Source organism: Symsagittifera roscoffensis, chromosome 6, assembly GCF_963678635.1.
Source record: "Symsagittifera roscoffensis chromosome 6, txSymRosc1.1, whole genome shotgun sequence".
NCBI classification, from domain to species: Eukaryota; Metazoa; Xenacoelomorpha; order Acoela; family Convolutidae; genus Symsagittifera; species Symsagittifera roscoffensis.
The window spans coordinates 17,269,240-17,289,311 of record NC_087067.1 but is presented as its reverse complement, the minus strand read 5'-3'; the positions used below and the strand labels follow the sequence as shown (position 1 = coordinate 17,289,311).

The 20,072-nt window shown below is 31.9% G+C and overlaps 1 protein-coding gene across 3 annotated transcripts in view; it reads right to left on the bottom strand.

Annotated features, from left to right (window-relative positions):
- Positions 1 to 20,072, bottom strand: part of LOC134847738 (uncharacterized) — a 430,557-nt gene that overhangs the window by 154,886 nt on the left and 255,599 nt on the right. The gene's annotated exons all lie outside the window — the stretch shown is intronic.

The window sequence follows — 20,072 nt, the reverse complement described above, 5'->3', positions numbered from 1 at the left end:
AAGGGTTGAATAAGCTGTAAAGCATTTGTGATGTAGATATTTCATTTTTTTGATAAAAAATCTGTAATTATTCAGACCTACATCGAATTCAAATTCAGTTCAATTTCAAAAAAAAGTTAGCCAATTTTTGGCTAGCAAGCAAATGAATCGTTAACACTATTATAAAAAAAACACTTTTGTCAAATCTAATTGTGTATTTTTACCGTGTTGATGCATATTTCAACCGTAATCGAGGTTTGATTAGACGTTTAATGAAAATATCACATCTAAAATCACCAGAGGATTTAGGGGAGGAGGGGGTGGGGCAGGTGGACGCTTTTTTATTCTTAAGGGATTCGACCCCCTGCCGACCCAGACCTTTGCACAATTTCGGGACATCAGTTTTTGGCTGTCTCACCCTAAAATTTTTCTAAAGGCGATTTTGGCGCCGAAATTTATAAATTTTGAGGAGTGCGCGTCGAAAAAAACGCGATTTATTTGGTCAAAATTATGCAAAAAAGTGCTTAAAAACACTTAATTGGCCTGTTTTTTTTCCAAAATTCGACAAATTCCAAAAAGTTGAAATTATTTTGAAAATCCGCCACCCCCTTGAGAAGATCCTAGATCCGCCCCTATTATTATAATTGTAGTTTCTGTTAAAATTATAATTTCTGCCTTTGAGTTCGTTCTTCAGGGTGAATTATAAATAGAATGACTAGAATCATTTGCAAGTAAGCAGTACAAAAACATTATGATAATACTATGTATAAATTTCATTTATGTTTTTCCACTTGCATCAAAAATAACAAAACCATTGCAAAAAATAGTTATAGTTTTCGTTATATAGTTATAACAGTTATAAAAAATAGTTATTTTATCGTCTATTTGCAGAACTATTAGCGCTCAGTATCTAAAAAGGAACCTCAGAAAACTATTTGCGGTTGCTTAAACAATTTTCTTTAAAATAACTGTGTTTGTTTCTGCCGCACTCTCTGATTCAGTTGTTTTTAGAGCTTGAAAAGTTTTGCCCAAACTGTCAAGTTTGTGATAGAAACTATAAAAAAAAATTAATATAAAAAATTAAAAATCGAGTCTATTTTGACCGGGCTTGACGTATGTTTCGATCATGGTCAACCAAACTGTAAATTTCGACAATGATTTCAACATTTTTTCAGTGTGCTGGTTTTTCAAGATTTGCTCGACCTATGCTTTGAGTGCACTCGACCTGTTTTTTTTACCGTGATCAAATAATGTTTGGCTGAGCTCAGCGTATAGTTAAATTGGGGTCTTTCCCACTATAGCCCCAGTAAATAAATCATATCAAATATTCAAACATGCGCATGAAAGAGATTGAGCATTTTTTTTAAATTCATATATTAATCGTAACTCTATGAATGAGCTGATGAACAAGAGCACATCAGTTGTTTCAGAGTTGTTTCAGTTGGTCACTATACTGGGAAAGACCGTTAGATTGTGCTTGACATATGTTTCGACGATGAGTTCGAACCATGTTTCGGTTATGGTCTACGTACCATTTTTAATTTTTGAACTTGTTATCTATCAAAACAAAATAAAAACACAATCTAGGATTTTTTTACCATTGCGATAAGCAAGGGTTTTGCTACCGAGTACTAGACAATTTTTCCCGTTACTGATTACTAAGTAATAACTTGAATTCATTTGAACTTCTGTTGGTACCTTGGTTCTTAAAGAATTCGAGTTTTTTTGGTATATCTGGCACACAGCCTGGAGGCAACAACTACACCTCGGACGGCAAAGACCATAGGTTCGAATTTGACCAGGACCTGTTTTGTTTTGAAACGGAAATTTTCTGTTTTTAATGAAAATTGTCGGCCTCATATTTGTCTGCTTATATTTTCATTTTATCTTTTGCCCGTTTGGTTTTAATGATAATCAATCAGTTTTGTATCGCAAGTGGCGCATTGCTCAGCTTTGCCTCTTTGTAATGTTTTTTTGTGCTGCTTGACCTGAAGGTAAATCACAAAATGAAAGGCTCTGCCTGCAAAAATCAATGGTTCCTGATTGAATTTTCAACTTTGCCTTGATTTTCTTTAGCAAAATTATACCTAAAAAGTTGCTGTTGGAAATTATCTTAGCTATCCTACAGTGCAGCGGCAACACGTGAAACTACTTTTTTAAAATTACAAAATCAACCAGCTCTTGTTAACTATCTGCTTCCCATGATGTCTTAACAAATTTGGTCCCCCATAACTCGTTGTTAATTAACAGGGGCAGGGGGTTAGATAGCATATGCTTAGACAGACTGGAAAGATCTTAAATTCGCTGGAAAATCAAAAAGTTAATTGAAGTTTTTACATAATTAATTAGCACCTTGATAATCAAGTTCAAACTACAAAATTGTTGAGATTCCATACCGAATACACATAGCATATAGCAAAAAGCGAAGCAGAAAAACAGCAAGCCATCTGAAATCATATTTTAAAAAAAGTTATTTTCGCCCTTTTAAATCATAAAACTGTAAAATCAACCAATGCTAAACCAACTGAATTCAACCTTGAGATTAAAAATTTCACGTACAGACATCTGTACAAAAAACACCAGCAAAGATCTAGCTCCACACCAGTCTACTCAAGTAGATCGAGGCATTGACTAAGAAAACGAATAGAAAGAATAACTTTTTTATGATAAACCAATTGCAAAATACCAAAGAGAACTTCATTTGAAAAATTAGGTTAAGATAGAGAAATTTGGTTACTTTACTTTTGTCAGTTCAGCTAAACTGTCGCGCTCCAGATTCATATCAAAATGTCACATCTTCATCTGGATATTCAGAGCTCCTTATTGGTACATCCGATAACCCCGGTTGACATTCAGAGAAAAAATGCTTATCATACAATTTCATAGAAAAAAATTGTGTGACAAGCATTTTTCAAACTTTTTTCTTCGAAATTTATTTTTAATAGCTTTGGTGGTAATTTTGGCAAATTAGTGGTAGTTTTGACAAATTTGTGGTAGTTTTAGCTACATGAGAGCAACTTTGCCACAAAAAAAAATTTTTTTCTAAAAAAAAAATGCTGATCATACAATTCATGTATGAAAATAGTATGTCATGCCTTTTTGTATACAAAATAAAAAAACAAAATTGAGGTTAGCTTTCCCCTTTTCTTGTTTTCAAACTTGTTTCGGTACTCAAATGTACATTTAGTAAAAAAAATGCATGCAAAATTTGACTTTTTGAGTCTATAACGTAGTCCAGGTTTAAATTCAAAAATTTCAAAAATCTGAGCAAGTTTTAAAAAATCTCAACTTTTTTGTTTTCAAATTTTAAGATAAAGACAAGTTTCTAAGAAAAAAACAGGCCTTTTTGCTCAACCACCAAAAAAGTTTGGTATGTAATTCTGTGTGAAATTGATAACAAACATGACAAATGCAGTTACAATTGAGTTTCAGTTACACTCTGGGTGTTTTGTATGGCAGTAAATGCTTGGTTAATGTGTTTGCGATGAAACACAAAACTTTATAACAAAAAATTTCATATTTTTTGAATGAAGAAATGCTTATCATACAGCTTCATAGTAAAGAAAAAATGCTTATCATGCAAATTCATAGAGCAAAAATTGCTTTTGCTACTTTTATAAAAGTTTCGTGATACAAAGTATTACAAAATCTTGTTATTTAATTCCAAAATGCGGAAAATTTATATAATTACAAAGTATGAAACATTGTTTATCACGCATATTTCATACTATCAATTTTTTTTTGGTCTATGCAATAGTATAAAATAGAATGATAAGCCTTGTTTTCATTGTAAAAATTTTATAATAGGCATTTTTGTCAGCTCGGTTTCGTATCTTTTGTTAGACCAAAACTGGAGGGAAAAGTTTTTTTAACCAGTTGATCACTTTTTTTTGATTTTTTAATTTCTTAATCAGTAAGCAAACTATTGCTTCTTGTTAGCTTCATCATTGTGATTTCTAGAGGACAAGTGTGAGTGCTTCTGTTTTGGGATTATAAGAATGAATTTTTGGGAGTATTCAACAAGTCTGTTCAGTTGTAAGTATACTCGCACTTACAAAAACGGTTTCAAATTAATTCAAATTGATTTTAAATAATTTTAAATCAGTCCAAACTGATTAACAATGTAGATTTAACGAACTACAGTGGATTGTAAATCGGTCTAAATCGATCTTTTCTGTAAGTATTGGATCGGTTTAGGTGTCTGAAAAATAGATTGAAATAAATTTGGATGGATTTTTGGACTCATTAAAATCTATCAGAAATTTTACAAAATCCAACTAAATTGATTTGAGATGACCCGTTACATTTGTTTGACCCTTTTTGATTAGATAGATTTTTGCTTAAACTGATTGAAATTGATTTTTAGACACTAAAATTGATCTTCTCATGGTTCTTTTTAAATGGAGATGAGTGTTTTTAGTATTTCTTCGACCAATTATGTGAAATTGTTTAACCCTTCGGTTACGCATTTAAGCAAAACACTACGAAGTTTCAAACCTGTTTTCAATCAATGAGGAATGTCAGTTTTATCGAGGAGATGAAAAATTGTTTAATCAGTTTGAGGCCGTGAAACTCATATCCCAAGTTTTCCTAAATGGCTATGAAGTACTCTATGAAGTGACCCTATGTTTCTAAATACGAGCCCTGGGGAAAAGCACCAGGCAACCTTGCCTGGTTAAGGGTGACTCTTCGATTTGCCCGAGATAAAATTCCCAATCTCTGCATTGGGTCTCAGGTTTTTTTGGTTCATGTGGGGCCGGCTCTACTTCCGGCACCTTCTTTTCTCTGCCTCATAAAACTCAGGCTTGGAACATTGTTTTCAGGGGCGGATTTGAGGGGGAGGGGTTGGCTGACGCCCTCTCCTTTTCCCTCAGGGATTCAACCTCTCACCGATCACAGGGTTATCCTTTGATATTAATCAATGACATCATTCTTATTCGGAGACCAACCCTAAAATTTTTCTTAAGGATCTCTTGGCACCAATATATTTTAATTTTGAAGGAGAGCGCGTACCGAAAAAAAATATTTTTTCAAAAATGCCCAGAGTTTTGACCCGTTTTTTTTGGATTTGCCTGCGGCGCAGAAAGTTTTGTCCAAACAAGGTTTTTATAGCGTGCGTTATAGGAGCGCTCCGGAAAACTGCTGGTTAACCTAGAAAAAATTCAACAAAATTTTAGGAAATTTCCCGAAAATCCATCAAAACCCCCTCCCCGTCTCCCCTTCTAGAAAACCCTAGATCTGCCCTGGATTCTTTTATTTGAAAAGATCACAAAAAAAACATATTTTTTAGCGCTATTTTACACTATCACACCACGTTTCAAGTTTCCAGTTTTCTAGTTGCTTTACATGTTATTTGAGCTAAATTCGTGATGTTGCGATCTAGAGTATGAAGATCAAATCTGCTCACAATTGTTAGTTTGTTCATCTTGCAAAATTCAATTTGTTTTTCCAAAATTATTTTCAAACTTGATACTCATTCGCATACGCATTTTTGGCTCATTCGCAAGTATTTGCTTCAATTGCTAAGAAAAATATGAAACTAGAAGTTGGAATTTTGAAACTGAGACATATTTTTGTAACTGCATTTTGTCTCACCTGTTCAATTTATCAAAAGAGCCATGAAATTCCGCATAAATCATTTCGAATAATTTTTTTCAAGAAGAACTTGGAATGCACGAGGAATTATAGGGCAGCCTGAAAAATCGACTGAACCAAAAAAAGTTGCAATAAACGGGGAGTTTCAGAAATTCAGGAAAAACGTATGTTGAAGGACTTGAAAAATAACTCAAATAGTGAAACAAAATAGAGTAAAACATAGAAAAAATCACAATTCTTCAAAATTTCCAGAAAGTTTGGCACCAAACAACTCAAGATACTCGAGCACAGATCAAGTTAATTCAAAAAAATATTAGACTTGAAAAAAAGATATTAGAAAATTTCATGCTTGACAAAAGTTAAATTGTCAATATACTCAAGCCCATATCAATTTAATTTGAGAAAAAATTAGATTTGAGAAAAAAATTTGAGAAAATATCATGCATGACAAAATTTAAGTTTTAACACTAGCGCTTTTTCAAGAGAAATTTTAATCGTGTAGTTTGTTTTTGCATGGTGTTTAATCTTTTACAATAAACAAAGATAGAACTACTACACCGCTTAGATTTTACAGCTGATATGGCTGAGAATATTTTTATGGAAGAAAAAAATTTAACATTGTGGCGAGTTTATGAAAAAAAATTACAAGCATGTTACGTAGGACTTTTTACGTAGGATCTTACGCATGTTTACATAGGAGCTTCAAGAGCATTTTGAGTAGGATGAATGTTCTGCTTGGCTTTCGTTGTTGCATTTTAAACGTCTCGACTATAATTGGTTATGTTTTTACTAAAAAAAGCAATTATTTTTTGTTCGACACAAACCAGATTCCACTATGGCATTGTCGCCGGGACTGGGGTACGATTTGACCAAATTTCTCGACAAAAATATTCAAACTTTATTCAATTTGGTTACTTTCAGTGTCCAAAGCTCTAATATTGAAAAGTGCTGGTTTTATTATCAAATGAGATTTTTTCTCGATTGAAAATGAGTTGTTTAAATAAACTTAATTTACTAATTTTTTTTAAAAATTCCCGAGCCAAGCAATATCAATTTTCTAAAAAGTGGCTGCGCACTGAGGCTTTCCTTTTCTCAGACAAAATAGATCAAAACAATGATAGCAAGCTGATTGTGCCAGCCACGGTTATAACAACAAAACTTTTCTAAAATGATAATTTTTACGTCGTGATAATTATGGTTCGTTTTCACCTTTTTACTATCAATAGTTTTCATTTTAGTGCCCTTTGTCTGTTCTAGGTAACTAAAGGGATGCTTCCTGAAGGGTTGAATAAGCTGTAAAGCATTTGTGATGTAGATATTTCATTTTTTTGATAAAAAATCTGTAGTTTTTCAGACCTACATCGAATTCAAATTTAGTTCAATTTCAAAAAAAAGTTAGCTAATTTTTGGCTAGCAAGCAAATGAATCGTTAATACTATTATAAAAAAAAAACACTTTTGTCAAATCTAATTGTGTATTTTTACCGTGTTGATGCATATTTCAACCGTAATCGAGGTTTGATTAGACGTTTAATGAAAATATCCAATCTAAAATCACCAGAGGATTTAGGGGGGGGGGGGGGGGGGAGGGGTGGGGCAGGTGGACGCTTTTTTATTCTTAAGGGATTCGACCCCCAGACCTTTGCACAATTTCGAGACATCAGTTTTTGGCTGTTTCACCCTAAAATTTTTCTAAAGGCGATTTTGGCGCCGAAATTTATAAATTTTGAGGAGTGCGCGTCGAAAAAAACGCGATTTATTTGGTCAAAATTATGCAAAAAAGTGCTTAAAAACACTTAATTGGCCTGTTTTTTTTTCCAAAGTTGAAATTATTTTGAAAATCCGCCACCCCCTTGAGAAGATCCTAGATCCGCCCCTATTATTATAATTGTAGTTTCTGTTAAAATTATAATTTCTGCCTTTGAGTTCGTTCTTCAGGGTGAATTATAAATAGAATGACTAGAATCATTTGCAAGTAAGCAGTACAAAAACATTATGATAATACTATGTATAAATTTCATTTATGTTTTTCCACTTGCATCAAAAATAACAAAACCATTGCAAAAAATAGTTATAGTTTTCGTTATATAGTTATAATAGTTATCAAAAATAGTTATTTTATCGTCTGTTTTCAGAACTATTAGCGCTCAGTATCTAAAAAGGAACCCCAGAAAACTATTTGCGGTTGCTTAAACAATTTTCTTTAAAATAACTGTGTTTGTTTCTGCCGCACTCTCTGATTCAGTTGTTTTTAGAGCTTGAAAAGTTTTGCCCAAACTGTCAAGTTTGTGATAGAAACTATAAAAAAAAATTAAAATAAAATTTTAAAAATCGAGTCTATTTTGACCGGGCTTGACGTATGTTTCGATCATGGTCAACCAAACTGTAAATTTCGACAATGATTTCAACATTTTTTCAGTGTGCTGGTTTTTCAAGATTTGCTCGACCTATGCTTTGAGTGCACTCGACCTGTTTTTTTTATCGTGATCAAATAATGTTTGGCTGAGCTCAGCGTATAGTTAAATTGGGGTCTTTCCCACTATAGCCCCAGTAAATAAATCATATCAAATAAACAAACATGCACATGAAAGAAATTGAGCATTTTTTTAAATGCACATATTAATCGTAACTCTATGAATGAGTTGATGTACAAGAGAACATCAGTTGTTTCAGAGTTGTTTCAGTTGGTCACTATAATGGGAAAGACCGTTAGATTGTGCTCGACATATGTTTCGACGATGAGTTCGAACCATGTGTCGGTTATGGTCTACGTACCGTTTTTAATTTTTGAACTTGTTAACTATCAAAACAAAATAAAAACACAATCTAGGATTTTTTTTACCATTGCGATAAGCAAGGGTTTTGCTACCGGGTACTAGACAATTTTTCCCGTTACTATTTACTAAGTAATAACTTGAATTCATTTGAACTTCTGTTGGTACCTTGTTTCTTAAAGAATTCGAGTTTTTTGGTATATCTGGCACACAGCCTGGAGGCAACAACTACACCTCGGACGGCAAAGACCATAGGTTCGAACTTGACCAGGACCTGTTTTGTTTTGAAACGGAAATTTTTTGTTTTTAATAAAAATTGTCGGCCTCATATTTGTCTGCTTATATTTTGTCGGATAAAAAAATCATTTTTTTATTTGTTGTCATTTTTCAAATCAATTTAAGAAATGTTTTTCGTTTGAATTTCGTTTTTTCCACCCAATCGGTTTTGGCTTTTATTGTTTACTGAGTGAGTTCCTTTTGCTGCGTTTGAGACTCGAACTTTTTTTGTTTGGGAGTTTTTTGTGGGGAAATTTTTTTTTATAGTTTGATTATGTTCTTCTCTTGTCGACTCTGTTACAGCTTGCTAATTATAAAATTAATTTCGATCAACCATACGGAGGGAACAGGTGGCATAGAAGTAACACAACTGCTTGAGGCGGCAAAGCTTGTTGGTCCGAATTTAGCCGGGAACTGTTTTTTTGTTTGTTAACTACAGTCTTTTTGCTTTTTCTGGTTATCGTCCGCCTTTTTGTTTTTGTCGGCTTAGTTCTCATTGCTTAGTTTTTTCTTTCAAGTTACTTTAACAGCCATTTAAGAGACAACAAAACTCGGGAGTTCGATTCTAGTCGAGTCTCTTTTTTTTGCTTTTTGAAAAGTTTCGGCTAATTTAGATTATTGTCTGTCTGCTTAATTTTGTCAGCTTAAAAAACTGCTCCAAGTAGTCGATTTTTTATTTTTCTTTCTCTCGTTCCAAAAAATTCTTGTTTAGTTTCATTAATACAGGTATTTTTTTTTGATACTTTGGGCTTTTGATACTTTGCTGCAATTTTCATGGACAAAAAAAAACATTTGAAGTTTTATTTTCATTTTATCTTTTTCCCGTTTGGTTTTAATGATAATCAATCAGTTTTGTATCGCAAGTGGCGCATTGCTCAGCTTTGCCTCTTTGTAATGTTTTTTTTTTGTGCTGCTTGACCTGAAGGTTAATCACAAAATGAAAGGCTCTGCCTGCAAAAATCAATGGTTCCTGATTGAATTTTCAACTTTGTCTTGATTTTCTTTAGCAAAATTATACCTAAAAAGTTGCTGTTGGAAATTATCTTAGCTATCCTATTGTGCAGCGGCAACACGTGAAACTACTTTTTTAAAATTACAAAATCAACCAGCTCTTGTTAACTATCTGCTTCCCATGATGTCTTAACAAATTTGGTCCCCCATAACTCGTTGTTAATTAACAGGGGCAGGGGGTTAGATAGCATATGCTTAGACAGGCTGGAAAGATCTTAAATTCGCTGCAAAATCAAAAAGTTAATTGAAGTTTTTACATAATTAACTAGCAACTTGATAATCAAGTTCAAACTACAAAATTGTTGAGATTCCATAGCAAATACACATAGCATATAGCAAAAAGCGAAGCAGAAAAACAGCAAGCCATCTGAAATCATATTTTAAAAAAAGTTATTTTCGCCCTTTTAAATCCAAAAACTGTAAAATCAACCAATGCTAAACCAACTAAATTCAACCTTGAGATTAAAAAATTCACGTACAGACATCTGCACAAAAAACACCAGCAAAGATCTAGCTCCACACCAGTCTACTCAAGTAGATCGAGGCATTGACTAAGAAAACTAATAGAAAAAATAACATTTTTATGATAAACTAATTGCAAAATACCAAAGAGAACTTCATTTGAAAAATTAAGTTAAGATAGAGAAATTTGGTTATATTACTTTTGTCAGTTCAGCTAAACTGTCGCACTCCAGATTCATATCAAAATGTCACATCTTCATCTGGATATTCGGAGCTCCTTATTGGTACATCCGATAACCCCGGTTGACATTCAGAGAAAAAATGCTTATCATACAATTTCATAGAAAAAATTGTGTGACAAGCATTTTTCAATCTTTTTTCTTCGAAATTTATTTTTAATAGCTTTGGTGGTAATTTTGGCAAATTAGTGGTAGTTTTGACAAACTTGTGGTAGTTTTAGCTACATGAGAGCAACTTTGCCACAAAAAAAAAATTTTTTCTAAAAAAAAAAATGCTGATCATACAATTCATGTATGAAAATAGTATGTCATGCCTTTTTCTATACAAAATAAAAAAACTAAATTGAGGTTAGCTTTCCCCTTTTCTTGTTTTCAAACTTGTTTCTGTACTCAAATGTACATTTAGTAAAAAAAATGCACGCAAAATTTGACTTTTTGAGTCTATAACGTAGTCCAGGTTTAAACTCAAAAATTCCAAAAATCTGAGCAAGTTTTAAAAAATCTCAACTTTTTTGTTTTCAAATTTTAAGATAAAGACAAATTTCTAAGAAAAAAACAGGCCTTTTTGCTCAACCACCAAAAAAGTTTGGTATGTAATTCTGTGTGAAACTGATAACAAACATGACAAATGCAGTTACAATTGAGTTTCAGTTACACTCTGGGTGTTTTGTATGGCAGTAAATGCTTGGTTAATGTGTTTCCGATGAAACACAAAACTTTATAAAAAAAAATTTTATATTTTTTCAATGAAAAAATGCTCATCATACAGCTTCATAATAAGGAAAAAATGCTTATCATGCAAATTCATAGAGCAAAAATTGCGTTTGCTACTTTTATAAAATTTTTGTGATACAAAGTATTACAAAATCTTGTTATTTAATTCCAAAATGCGGAAAAATTATATAATTACAAAGTATGAAACAATGTTTATCACGAATATTTCATACTATCAATTTTTTTTGGTCTATGCAATAGTATAAAATAGAATGATAAGCATTGTTTTCATTGTAAAAATTTTATAATAGGCTTTTTTGTCAGCTCGGAAAAGGAGAGGGCGTCAGCCAACCCCTCCCCCCAAATCCGCCCCTGAAAACAATGTTTCAAGCCTGAGTTTTATGAGGCAGAGAAAAGAAGGTGCCGGAAGTAGAGCCGGCCCCACATGAACCAAAAAAACCTGAGACTCAATGCAGAGATTGGGAATTTTATCTCGGGCAAATCGAAGAGTCACCCTTAACCAGGCAAGGTTGCCTGGTGCTTTTCCCCAGGGCTCGTATTTAGAATCATAGGGTCACTGAGTACTTCAAAGCCATTTAGGAAAACTTGGGATATGAGTTTCACGGCCTCAAACTGATTAAACAATTTTTCATCTCCTCGATAAAACTGACATTCCTCATTGATTGAAAACAGGTTTGAAACTTCGTAGTGTTTTGCTTAAATGAGTAACCGAAGGGTTAAACAATTTCACATAATTGGTCGAAGAAATACTAAAAACAGTCATCTCCATTTAAAAAGAACCATGAGAAGATCAATTTTAGTGTCTAAAAATCAATTTCAATCAGTTTAAGCAAAAATGTATCTAATCAAAAAGGGTCAAAAAAATGTAACGGGTCATCTCAAATCAATTTAGTTGGATTTTGTAAAATTTCTGATGGATTTTAATGAGTCCAAAAATCCATCCAAATTTATTTCAATCTATTTTTCAGACACCTAAACCGATCCAATACTTACAGAAAAGATCGATTTAGACCGATTTACAATCCACTGTAGTTCGTTAAATCTACATTGTTAATCAGTTTGGATTGATTTAAAATTATTTAAAATCAGTTTGAATTAATTTGAAACCGTTTTTGTAAGTGCGAGTATACTTACAACTGAACAGACTTGTTATATACTCCCAAAAATTCATTCATATAATCCCAAAACAGAAGCGCTCACACTTGTCCTCTAGAAATCACAATGATGAAGCTAACAAGAAGCAATAGTTTGCTTACTGATTAAGAAATTAAAAAATCAAAAAAAAGTGATCAACTGGTTAAAAAAACTTTTCCCTCCAGTTTTGGTCTAACAAAAGATAAGAAACCGAGCTGACAAAAATGCCTACTATAAAATTTTTACAATGAAAACAATGCTTATCATTCTATTTTATACTATTGCATAGACCAAAAAAACTTGAGTATATTGTCAATATACTCAAGCCCATATCAATTTAATTTGAGAAAAAATTAGATTTGAGAAAAAAATTTGAGAAAATATCATGCATGACAAAATTTAAGTTGTAACACTAGCGCTTTTTCAAGAGAAATTTTAATCGGGTAGTTTGTTTTTGCATGGTGTTTAATCTTTTACAATAAACAAAGATAGAACTACTACACCGCTTAGATTTTACAGCTGAGAATATTTTTATGGAAGAAAAAAATTTAACATTGTGGCGAGTTTATGAAAAAAAAATTACAAGCATGTTACGTAGGACTTTTTACGTAGGATCATACGCATGTTTACGTAGGAGCTTCAAAAGCATTTTGAATAGGATGAATGTTCTGCTTGGCTTTCGTTATTGCATTTTAAACGTCTCGACTATAATTGGTTATGTTTTTACTAAAAAAAGCAATTATTTTTTGTTCGACACAAACCAGATTCCACTATGGCATTGTCGCCGGGACTGGGGTACGATTTGACCAAATTTCTCGACAAAAATATTCAAACTTTATTCAATTTGGTTACTTTCAGTGTCCAAAGCTCTAATATTGAAAAGTGCTGGTTTTATTATCAAATGAGATTTTTTCTCGGTTGAAAATGAGTTGTTTAAATAAACTTAATTTACTGTTTTTTTTTAAATTTTCCCGAGCCAAGCAATACCAATTTTCTAAAAAGTGGCTGCGCACTGAGGCTTTCCTTTTCTCAGACAAAATCGATCAAAACAATGATAGCAAGCTGATTGTGCCAGCCACGGTTATAACAACAAAACTTTTCTAAAATGACAATTTTTACGTCGTGATAATTATGGCTCGTTTTCACTTTTTTACTATCAATAGTTTTCATTTTAGTGCCCTTTGTCTGTTCCAGGTAACTAAAGGGATGCTTCCTGAAGGGTTGAATAAGCTGTAAAGCATTTGTGATGTAGATATTTCATTTTTTTGATAAAAAATCTGTAATTATTCAGACCTACATCGAATTCAAATTCAGTTCAATTTCAAAAAAAAGTTAGCCAATTTTTGGCTAGCAAGCAAATGAATCGTTAACACTATTATAAAAAAAAACACTTTTGTCAAATCTAATTGTGTATTTTTACCGTGTTGATGCATAATTCAACCGTAATCGAGGTTTGATTAGACGTTTAATGAAAATATCACATCTAAAATCACCAGAGGATTTAGGGAAGGAGGGGGTGGGGCAGGTGGACGCTTTTTTATTCTTAAGGGATTCGACCCCCTGCCGACCCAGACCTTTGCACAATTTCGAGACATCAGTTTTTGGCTGTCTCACCCTAAAATTTTTCTAAAGGCGATTTTGGCGCCGAAATTTATAAATTTTGAGGAGTGCGCGTCGAAAAAAACGCGATTTATTTGGTCAAAATTATGCAAAAAAGTGCTTAAAAACACTTAATTGGCCTGTTTTTTTTTCCAAAGTTGAAATTATTTTGAAAATCCGCCACCCCCTTGAGAAGATCCTAGATCCGCCCCTATTATTATAATTGTAGTTTCTGTTAAAATTATAATTTCTGCCTTTGAGTTCGTTCTTCAGGGTGAATTGTAAATAGAATGACTAGAATCATTTGCAAGTAAGCAGTACAAAAACATTATGATAATACTATGTATAAATTTCATTTATGTTTTTCCACTTGCATCAAAAATAACAAAACCATTGCAAAAAATAGTTATAGTTTTCGTTATATAGTTATAATAGTTATCAAAAATAGTTATTTTATCGTCTGTTTGCAGAACTATTAGCGCTCAGTATCTAAAAAGGAACCCCAGAAAACTATTTGCGGTTGCTTAAACAATTTTCTTTAAAATAACTGTGTTTGTTTCTGCCGCACTCTCTGATTCAGTTGTTTTTAGAGCTTGAAAAGTTTTGCCCAAACTGTCAAGTTTGTGATAGAAACTATAAAAAAAGATTAAAATAAAATTTTAAAAATCGAGTCTATTTTGACCGGGCTTGACGTATGTTTCGATCATGGTCAACCAAACTGTAAATTTCGACAATGATTTCAACATTTTTTCAGTGTGCTGGTTTTTCAAGATTTGCTCGACCTATGCTTTGAGTGCACTCGACCTGTTTTTTTTATCGTGATCAAATAATGTTTGGCTGAGCTCAGCGTATAGTTAAATTGGGGTCTTTCCCACTATAGCCCCAGTAAATAAATCATATCAAATAAACAAACATGCACATGAAAGAGATTGAGCATTTTTTTAAATGCACATATTAATCGTAACTCTATGAATGAGTTGATGTACAAGAGAACATCAGTTGTTTCAGAGTTGTTTCAGTTGGTCACTATAATGGGAAAGACCGTTAGATTGTGCTCGACATATGTTTCGACGATGAGTTCGAACCATGTTTCGGTTATGGTCTACGTACCATTTTTAATTTTTGAACTTGTTAACTATCAAAACAAAATAAAAACACAATCTAGGATTTTTTTTTACCATTGCGATAAGCAAGGGTTTTGCTACCGGGTACTAGACAATTTTTCCCGTTACTATTTACTAAGTAATAACTTGAATTCATTTGAACTTCTGTTGGTACCTTGGTTCTTAAAGAATTCGAGTTTTTTTGGTATATCTGGCACACAGCCTGGAGGCAACAACTACACCTTGGACGGCAAAGACCATAGGTTCGAATTTGACCAGGACCTGTTTTGTTTTAAAACAGAAACTTTCTGTTTTTAATAAAAATTGTCGGCCTCATATTTGTCTGCTTATATTTTGTCGGCTAAAAATTTCATTTTCACATTTGTTGTAATTTTTCAAATCGATTTGTGAAATGTTTTTTGTTTGAATTTCGTTTTTTCCACTCAATCGGTTTTGGTTTTTTTGTTTACTGAGTGGGTTCCTTTTGCTGCTTTTGAGAATCGAAAATTTTTTGTTTGCGAGTTTTTTGTGGGGAAATTTTTTTTTTATAGTTTGATTATGTTCTTCTCTTGTCGACTTTCTAATTATAAAATTAATTTCGATCAACCATACGGAGGGAACAACTGGCATAGAAGTAACACAACTGCTTGAGGCGGCAAAGCTTGTTGGTCCGAATTTAGCCGGGAACTGTTTTTTTGTTTGTTAACTACAGTCTTTTTGCTTTTTCTGGTTATCGTCCGCCTGTTTGTTTTTGTCGGCTTAGTTCTCATTGCTTAATTTTTTCTTTCAAGTTACTTTAACAGCCATTTAAGAGACAAAAAAACTCGGGAGTTCGATTCTAGTCGAGACTCCTTTTTTTGCTTTTTGAAAAGTTTCGGCTAATTTAGATTATTGTTTGTCTGCTTAATTTTGTCAGCTTAAAAAACTGCTCCAAGTAGTCGATTTTTTTTCTCTCGTTCCAAAAACTTCTTGTTTAGTTTCATTGGTACAGGTATTTTTTTTGATACTTTGGGCTTTTGATACTTTGATACTTCATGGACAAAAAAAAACATTTGAAGTTTTATTTTCATTTTATCTTTTTCCCGTTTGGTTTTAATGATAATCAATCAGTTTTGTATCGCAAGTGGCGCATTGCTCAGCTTTGCCTCCTTGTAATGTTTTTTTGTGCTGCTTGACCTGAAGGTAAATCACAAAATGAAAGGCTCTGCCTGCAAAAATCAATGGTTCCTGATTGAATTTTCAACTTTGCCTTGATTTTCTTTAGCAGAATTATACCTAAAAAGTTGATGTTGGAAATTATCTTAGCTATCCTACAGTACAGCGGCAACCCTTTAATCTTAATGTTTCAGATAGATATCGCTAAAACTTATGTTGTAGTTACAAAAATTAAAGATTTCATTGTGTTGATTTTAGCAGCACTCTTTGATAGATATTTTACTTCAATTTTGTGACTTAAAAAGAGTTAGTTATCATCAATAAAACTAAAAAAATGAAAAACCGCTGTAAAAAATGCAATTATTTCGACCGTGCTCAACTGAATAAATTATATTTCGACCGTCTCGGCCAAATATAGGTATGTGTCGATTATCTTAATTTTTGCATGTTTCGTATTTTTCGACCCAAAAAGCAAGTGTTCGATTAACCCCGACCCATTTTAGTTAGGTTTCTCCACTAAAACTTGGTAAGATTTCATGTCCTCGATTTTCTTGACTGATTTTTTGAAATTTATTTTTCGACCAACCAAAAATATGCTTCGATTATTGACTAAAAACTGGTATATTTCAATTGTCTCAATTTGCAACACAGTAAAAACTCGACGCAGCTCAGATTTTTTGAAACTCAGTGTGAGCTATGAGTTCATGGAATCTTAGTCTTGCTTGACCCATGTTTTGATACTCTGGATCAAAAGCTGCTTCTTTGGTATGATAGCGTTTGAACTATGCTTCGATTTTCTCGACTATCAACTAACAAAGGGGTATTGAAAAACACTGCTAAATACGCTTTTGAATTGATTTTTTGCTTTGATGCTTGAATTGAAAAGACTAAAAAAAGCCGTAGATTTCAAAAATCCATTATCGAAAAATATTTTCAACAAAATGAGTTTTTCAATTTTACTTTTTTGTTTTTGTATAAAACTCTACTTGTAATGTTGATCTGAAAAACAAATACTGAGGAAATTGGGTTATAGTTTACTTGTTTTGCCACAAAAATTTTTAGATTTTAACGATTCATGACAAAAAAGTTATGCTTTTTTAAGGATTTTTTGTTCGGTTTCCAATCTAAATTTGAATGAAATCTACAACAAAAAAAACATCAAAAGATTTAGACTGTTCTAGACATCTAAACTTGAATGAAATCTGCAGCAAAAAAAAACCTTGAAAATTTAGATTGTTCTAGACTTATGTTTTGGTTAACAATCTAAAATTGAATGAAATCCAGAACAAAAATAAAACTTCAAAAGTTTAGATTGTTCTGTACCTATGTTTTGGTTTCCAATCTAAATTTGAATGAAATCTGCAGCAAAAATAAAAATTTGAAAATTTAGATTGTTCTAGACCTATGTTTCGGTTTCAAATCTAAAATTGAACGAAATCTACAACAAAAAGAAAACTTTAAACATTTAGGTTGTTCTAGATTCATATTTTGATTTCCAATCTAAATTTGAATGAAATTTACAACAAAAATAAAACTTAAAACATTTAGATTGTTCTATAGCTAGGTTTCGGTTTCCAATCTAAATTTGAATGAGAACTACAACAAAAAAAAACTTTGAAAATTTCGATTGTTCTAGACTCATGTTTTGATTTCCAATCTAAATTTGAATGAAATCTACAACAAAAATAAAACTTAAAACATTTAGATTGTTCTATAGCTATGTTTCGGTTTCCAATCTTAATTTGAATGAGAACTACAACAAAAATAAAACTTTGAAAATTTCGATTGTTCTAGACTCATGTTTTGATTTCCAATCTAAATTTGAATGAAATCTACAACAAAAATAAAACTTAAATCATTTAGATTGTTCTATAGCTATGTTTCGGTTTCCAATCTAAATTTGAATGAGAACTACAACAAAAATAAAACTTTGAAAATTTCGATTGTTCTAGACTCATGTTTTCATTTTCAATCTAAATTTGAATGAAATCTACAACAAAAACAAAACTTAAAACATTTGGATTGTTCTATAGCTATGTTTCGGTTTCCAATCTAAAGTTGAATGAGAACTACAACAAAAATGAAACTTTGAAAATTTCGATTGTTCTACACTCATGTTTTGGTTTCCAATCTAAATTTGAATGAAATCTACAACAAAAATAAAACTTAAAACATTTAGATTGTTCTATAGCTATGTTCGGGTTTCCAATCTAAATTTGAATGAAACCTACAACAAAAATAAAACTCTGAAAATTAAGATTGTTCAGGTCTCATATTCCGGTTTACAATCCAAATTTGAATGAAATCTACAACAAAATTAAAATTTTGAAAATTTAGATTGTTTCAGAACTATGTTTTGGTTTCCAATCTAAATTTGAATGAAATCTACAACAAAAATAAAACTTTAAAAATAAAATTTAGATTGTTCTAGAACTACGTTTCGGTTTCCAATCTAAATTTGTCTTAAATCTTCAACAAAACTAAAACTTTGAAAACTTAGATTGTTCTATACCTATGATTCGGTTTCCAATCTAAATTTGAATGAAATCTACAAGAAAATTTTTTTTTGAAAAATTCGATTGTTCTAGACTTATGATTTGGTTTCCAATCTAAATTTGAAAGAAATCTACAACAAAAATAAAACTTAAAACATTTAGATTGTTCTATAGCTATGTTCGGGTTTACAATCTAAATTTGAATGAAATCTGCAGCAAAAACAAAACTTTGAAAATTTAAATTGTTCTAGACCTATGTTTCGGTTTCAAATCTACAATTGAATGAAATCTACAACAAAAATAAAACTTTAAACATTCAGATTGTTCTATAGCTATGTTTCGGTTTCCAATCTAAATTTGAATGAAATCTGCAGCAAAAATAAAACTTTGAAATATTAGATTGTTCTAGACCTATGTTTCGGTTTCAAATCTAAAACTGAATGAAATCCACAACAAAAACAAAACTTTAAGTATTTAGATTGTTCTATAGCTATGTTCGGGTTTACAATCTAAATTTGAATGAAGTCTACAACAAAAAATAAAACTTTGAAAATTTTGATTGTTCTAGACTCATGTTTTGGTTTCCAATCTAAATTTGAATGAAATCTACAACAAAAAAAAACTTAAAACATTTAGATTGTTCTATAGCTATGTTCGGGTTTCCAATCTAAATTTGAATGAAATCTACAACAAAAATAAAACTTTGAAAATTAAGATTGTTCAGGTCTTATGTTTCGGTTTTCAATCCAATTTTGAATGAAATCTACAGCAAAAATAAAATTTTGAAAATTCAGACTATTCTAGACCTAGACTATGTTTCGGTTTCCAAATTAATTTTGAATGAAATCTACAAATTTTTTTTTTGAAAATTTAGGTTGTTCTAGACTTATGTTTCGGTTTCCAATCTAATTTTGAATGAAATCTGCAGCAAAAATAAGACTTTGAAAATTTAGATGGTTCTATACCTATGTTTCGGTTTCGAATCTAAATTTGAATGAAATCTACAACAAAAATAAAACTTAGAAAGTTCAGATTGTTCTAGACCTATGTTTCGAATGAGTTCGAATTGTGTTCCGACTGTGCTGGACCAAAACTGGGTGTTTCTACTGTGCTCGATAATTGTCTCTTTTTGCTTCAACTTTGTGTTCCACTTGAAATTGCTACTCGATCGCGGATTTGTTGACGAAAAATTGCACCTTGTTGACGGAGCATAAGTCCAGCATAAGTGAGTGTTCGAATTTCATAAGGGAGCATAAGGGAGCATAAGTCATAAGGGAGCATAAGGGAGCATAAGTCCAGCATAAGTGAGTTTCGAAATGAGTCCCAAGACCCGGGAAAAGAAGAAATGAAGTTTGAACAGCAAGTAGTTATGGTTAACGTGGCTGTCGAAATAAGATATCGCCTTCGGTTTAAGTTCTTTAGTTGGGGATTTACAATCATAACTTTTATGGACTCGATTATGATTCAATACAGTCGTGATTTGGTTTCTCTAGTCATTTTTAATTATAATTCTCAT